This window comes from Vigna radiata, chromosome 7 (genome assembly GCF_000741045.1).
Source record: "Vigna radiata var. radiata cultivar VC1973A chromosome 7, Vradiata_ver6, whole genome shotgun sequence".
NCBI lineage: Eukaryota > Viridiplantae > Streptophyta > Magnoliopsida > Fabales > Fabaceae > Vigna > Vigna radiata.
In genome coordinates this window covers 17888466-17894974 of record NC_028357.1, presented here as the reverse complement: position 1 = coordinate 17894974, position 6509 = coordinate 17888466, and the positions used below count along the sequence as shown (strand labels likewise).

The 6509-nt window shown below is 38.8% G+C and overlaps 1 pseudogene; it reads right to left on the bottom strand.

The window, feature by feature from the left end:
* The window catches only part of LOC106766142, a 12239-nt pseudogene extending 10100 nt beyond the window's left edge, over nt 1–2139 (bottom strand).
* Nucleotides 2140–6509: the final 4370 nt, after the last annotated feature.

Here is a 6509-nt window from a genome sequence, read left to right as displayed (position 1 = left end):
CCAATTGAATCAATCTTTATTTTGCATGTTAATATTTTTACTCTCAAACCCAATTTATTAATTTTAATTTCTCAAGTCTTATTATTTTAATTCACGCGAACGAGGAAGCCATACGAGTCTCTTGGGAAAACGATACTTGGTCTTACCATTTATATTACTTGTACGATTTGGTACACTAGCCAATCCGTCAACAATGATCACCGATTTCTTCTCATCATCCTCTAAGTACACATACTTGAGGTTATCCGACAATTGTTTCAACTCAAGAGTGGGTGCCTGCAAGTCAGATTCATTTGTACTTCCTGCAACGTGGTTAATGCATTCTGACTCTAAAGAATTTACAGGTAAAGGCAAATCACCCATCTCATCAGACTCTAAATCAATATCCATGACAGATGCTTCATCAACATCCTCAATATCAAGAACATCATCAACATCATGGATATCACAATCCTCTTCAAAATCCACAACAATATCAACATCATTTTCACATCCTGATTCAAATTCAGATTCAATGCATGAATGTAAAGAAGATAGAAAAGAATATTCTTTCTCATGCAAAGAACCAAACTCATCAACAACATATTTATCAATAATGTCATCCAACATGTCTATCTTAAAAATAGAGTGGTCCTCAGCTGGAAACTTCATTGCATCAAGAATATTAAAGTGAACAACGATATCAGCAATTTCCATGGATAAAGTTCCAGCATACACATCAATCTTGGTTCGGGCAGTTTTCAAAAATGGCCTGCCTAAGATAATGGGAAAAGATCCATGAGAGAACCCCTCCTCCATCTCCAAAACATAAAAGTCAGCAGGAAAAATCAACTCACCAACCCTAACCAAGACATCCTCTATGCAACCTGTGGGGTGTGTAACACTATTGTTAGCCAATTGAATGACTACACCCGTAGGTTGTAAAGGACCAAGAGACAAAGATTTATAGATAGACAAAGGCATCACATTAATAGAGGCACCCATATCAAGCATGGCATTTTCAAATCTACTATTTCCAATCACACAAGGAATGCAAAATATACTTGGGTCCTTGCACTTTTAAGGAATGTGCGGGACCGACTTACCAATGAGTGCAGATACATTCCTACCCATGCTGATTCTTTCATTACCTTTCATCTTCCTCTTGTTTGTGCACAAGTCCTTCAAGAATTTTGCATACCTTGGAATCTGTTTGATAGCATCAAGTAGAGGTATGTTCACATCTACCTTCCTGAAGGTCTCCAATTTCTCCTTGTCCACCTCTTCCATCTTTTTGCTAGGAATTGCCCTTGGAGGGAAGGGAAAAGGTATAGGTCGCTCAGGCAACGGAGGAGGCACATTGGTGGTGGTGGTCGAAGAAGAAGAAGATCCACCTAGAGTAGAAGAAGAACCACCGAAAAAGAAAGAAGGTCCACCAGCCTCAAATGTCCTGCTTGGACCAGTCTGGTCCTCTTTTCTGTGACTAGTAGTAGGTGTGGGTGTAGATGTGGGAGTGGGCTCTATGGGCACAACAATCTGCTTCCCTGATCTGAAGGTGATGGCACTCACATTCCTCGGATTTTGCACAGTCTGGGATGGCAACTTGTCAGAATTTTGTGACTGTGCCTGGTTAAATTGTGTTGCTATCTAACCCATCTGAGTAGTAAGGTTCTGAATAGAAGCTCTAGATTCCTGCTGGAACTGCATATTCTGAGCGTTCATTTGTTGAATCTGCTTAAACAAGTCCTCTAATGTAAGCTCAGAAGAAGGTGGAGGAGCTGGCTGGGCAGGAATCTCTTGCTGTTGTTGCCTCTGATATCTCTAGACATGCGGAGGCACATATGGAATGTTATGACCTGCAACATTCTGGAAATGTGGTGGTTGTTGTTGTGACTGTTGTTGCTGCTGTGCATTATTATTCCATCTAAGATTTGGGTGATTCCTCCACCCTATGTTATACCTGTTGTTGGACAAGTCATAATTTGGTTGTTGTGGCTGCCTGTTGATTTGTATGTTTGCAGCATAAGCTGGAGATGCATCATGGCCAGTAGGTTGTTGCAAAGCAGGGCATTCATCTGTATAGTGCTCATTGGAGAGACACAAACCACAATGTCGTGCAACAGATGTAGAGGGAGATGATGGTCTCTGATTTGAAGCCATCTACGACACCAAACTCACAAGGGAGTCAATCTTGCTTTCTAATTTCCTATCATCAGATAATGAAGACTGGGTAACAATATCATGTACTCCCCCTTCACCACAATAGTATCACTCCTGGTGCCAAACTGCTGGGAGTTGGAAGCCATCTTCTCAATCAAGTGCCTGGCTTCAGTAGGAGTCGTAGCTCCTAGTGCTCCACCACTGGCAGCATCAATCATACTCCTATCCAAGCTATTGAGACCTTCATAGAAATATTGGAGAAGGAGTTGCTCTGGTATCTGATGGTGAGGACAACTGTCACAAAGCTTCTTGAATCTCTCCCAATACTTATATAAGCTCTCTCCACCAAGCTGCCTAATCCTAGTGATGTCTTTTCTGATAGTTGTGGTTCGGGATGCTGGGAAAAACTTTGCTAAGAATAACCTTTTCATATCATCCTAACTGGTGATGGCTCTAGGTGCTAAGTAGTACATCCACTCCCTTGCTGCATCCTCTAATGAATAAGGAAATGTCGTTAAGAAGACTTGATCCTCAGGAACATCTTGAGGCCTCATAGATGAACACACATAGTGGAAATCTTTCAGATGCTTATGCGGACACTCACCTGCAAGGCCATGAAACTTGGGCAACAAATAGATCAGTCTAGTCTTGAGAACAAATGGCACTTCCTCCTCAGGATATTGGATACACAAGCTTTCATAACTGAAATCAGGTGCAGCCATCTCCCAAAAAGTCCTCTCGCGAGGTGGAGGTTGTGCCATATTGTTCTCAGTGCAAAAAACAACAGAATCAGAATGAGAATCAGATGCAGATGCAACAGATGCAGTATACACAAAGTATTCAGCAGTGGATTCAGATTCAAGAGTAGGATGCACAGTGTCTAATGGAACTGACTCAAAAACAGACTCTACAGATAAATTCCTAGAATGCCTAGCTAACCTATGAAAAGTCCTATCAATCTCAGGATCAAAGGATGGTATGAGTCCAGGATTTCCTCTAGTCATGCACCAAGTCACAACACCCTATAACCATGAAACGATAGCACACAAATTTCAAAAACTCAAAACAACCTAAACAAGCAAAACAAACATACTCACACATATGAAACAAATCACAAACTAACACACACACACAACACACTAAAACAACAAAAGACCTAAAACTGAACCGTTGGTCCCCGGCAACGGCGCCAAAATTTGATGGGTGTCGCGGCCCATACAAATTTGATTGCATATGATAAATGCAGTATAACTAGGAAGTGACTCCTAGGTCTTCTCTCAAGGACGAACAATGGTTCAGGAATTAAGTCGAACACACATACAGTGGGGGGGTTTGAAAGTGTCTTGCGAATGCAATTAAACTGAATTAAAACACGCAAATTAAAACTAACTAAGGTTGGATATTAAAACTAACATGATAGATAAATTATCACTACTAAACAAACTAAACAACATTGAAGTAAGATAAAATGTTCAACTCAACACTACATAAACAATTATCTAATAAAATATTAAAAGTAAAAATGTTGGAACAAATTAAAAGAGTGAGAATTAACTTCCTAGACTATGAACACTGAAATAAGAAAAAAAAAATAAGAAAAATAACGAAAGTTAGCAAACTTCTCGGATCAAGCATTAAAATAATGTGAAAGAAACCTATAATCCTCTCACACGAATGTGGCAACGTGTGTACTCCTCCCAGCTAAATTGAATCATGGAATATGCTTCTCCCAATAATGAAAATATCGTGTTGCTTCCTCCAATTAAAAATAGCTTCTCCTAAGTTGTACATGGCATGTGCCACCAATTCCATATTGACTATTCAATTTTCTTCAAATGCTTTAAATGAGCTTCCAGGACAACTCCCATCACCGGACCCACAATCACTTTAATTCAGCAAAAACCGTGAACACCCTTTCTACCAACTTGAATTTGCTTCCAACTGCAACGTGCCAGCCCTTGAAGCAACATCCTCTGCATCACCGTCCCATCATCACTCAACAACATCAACTTCTACCTAATATACTTTTGATTTCACAAAATAAAGAAAAGAAAAGAAGGCTAATCTTTACTTGGGCAGCAACGTAGTACCCATAGGATGTGACCGTGAATCAAGAGAAGCAAATGAAATCAACATTCTTTCTAATTTAAAGCCAACAGTACTAGCGCCTCCTCCTAACCCAAGCACCGTTTCTTGACCGAAAGACTTTTTAAAGAAATTGAAATGTGCTTTTCCAATTCCAGGACGTGACACTTACCAAGGAAATACTATCCTTTGACCGAGAGACTCATCATCAATTCAAGCTATAATAAAATTTGTGAAATAAAGTGATTGTTGAGCAGCTACTCCAAGGAAACCAACACGTGATAACAATCCCAAGTAGTCAGCATGTCTCAAGCAAGAAAGTGATGCTATCTTCCTTCCAGAATCAAGTATTCCTCTCCAAATTAATAAACATTCCAGCCAAGAAAAATGAAAAGAATGTGACAGCTGCTAGCTATTCTTCATTCCCCCCAAACAATGTTTAAAGAAAAGCTTATCAGAAGGAAAGTGTTGTTTCATTCAACAATTCCAAAAAAAACCATGAGCCACATTATCATTCCCAAGAGAGCTTAACCAGCAAAGTAAGGAGAAAAAAAATGTGCAGAATATGTGACGGCTACAATCCCTAGGACCATGTATGTGTCACCAAAATGAAAGGGTGGGGACCACCCTAAAGAAACCCTAGGTGCCAAATCATCTCCCTCCCATTGGGCCCATCATGTTTTTGCCAAAATTTGGCCCAATATTACAAAACTTGGTTTAAAAAGCCTAATCTACTAAATTAAAATTTGACTAATTCTAAAGTGTCTTTGTGGAGAGTCTTGAATGAATTGATGTCTTCCCTAATGTCCAAAATTGTATCTCCAAAATTTCCCTATAATAAATAATGCAATTAATTAACTCAGAAAAATCAAATTAATTAAAATTAGAATTTTCGGTCAAATTAAGCACAATTAGCAAAAGTGGAAAAATATCGGACATTTAAACACACTTCCCTGATTAATTTTAGCACAATAAACCAAATGAAGTCGATAAAATATTGACTCATCAAACTCATTCATAGCATGATGTATGAATTGCATGAGTGTCGGGAGGTTCATTACAATTCAGGTTCTTGTATAATTATTCCCAAGAGTAGTATTGCTTAGGGATGGGGTTATGAGTCTTGGTCATCTTAGGCTCCTAATCTTAATGCAGAATTAATTACTAGGGAGACAAGAAATTGTAAACTAGTAATTAAGGACATGCTTTCTTTGCCGAGACATCGGGTTTTAAGTAATTTAGAGAGTGGCGTTGACATTAATGAAAAAGAAGAAGAATTCTTATATACATGAGAGTAAACTTGGTGAAATCTAACCCCAACAACATATTCATCTCATAATACAAACTTCATTCATTATTGTTTTACTCTTCAATTGATCAAAACTGCATCCATATTTAATTTTATGTGTTTGCATTCTAAACTAATGATTTCGTTCCTTTTAAGTCTTACTTAATCGAGTTATCACACGATTGTCTAGTGCCGAGAGTCTCTTGGGAAACGATACTTGGTCGTACCATTTTATATTACTTGTACGATCTGGTACACTTGTCGGTCACCCAACACATCCACAAAAGACCAAAGATGCTTCTCTGGATCAGTCACTCCACTATACCTTTCCATTGCTGGAAGTACTTTGTTTTTTGGCATTAAGGCCCTAAATACAGCAGCAGTAAAAGGATGAAGTCCCTCAGCCTGGTCTGGACTGATAACGCTCTAAAAACCGTTATTTTCATGCTTAAATTTGATATCAAAACACACCTTTTGTGGCTTAGAATGAGCTCGGAATCAAGTAAAGCACTTAAGTTGAGTCACATGAGAGTTAAAAGCTGTTTTTAGAGATATTATGCTTGTTTTGCATTGTTTTGCATGGTTTTGATGGGAATTGAGGATGGAAGTGAAGTAGGAAGGACTTAGACTCATGAAAGAAGAAGAAAAAGGAAAAAAAGAAGATTTTATGCTCCGTTGAGCGTCAAAATCCAACGTTGAGCGTCAAATTCGAGAGAGAAGCCACTGTCTGGCGCCCAGGCGTTGATGCTGAGCAGTTCTGCGATTAGGGGCAAATCGCTCAGCGGTGAAACAGACCGCTGAGCGGTGGCGCGATTAAGGGGAAACCGCTCAACGGCTGATGAATCAATATTTTACACCATTCACTTAGTTTTTCGCGCCTAATTGTGTTGATGAATTGTGCTTAATTTTTAGTTATTGTGTCATTTTCACCATTTGGGCTTAATTAGACCAATAATTCTTATTTTAATTAATTTGAATTAATTGAGCTTAATTATTC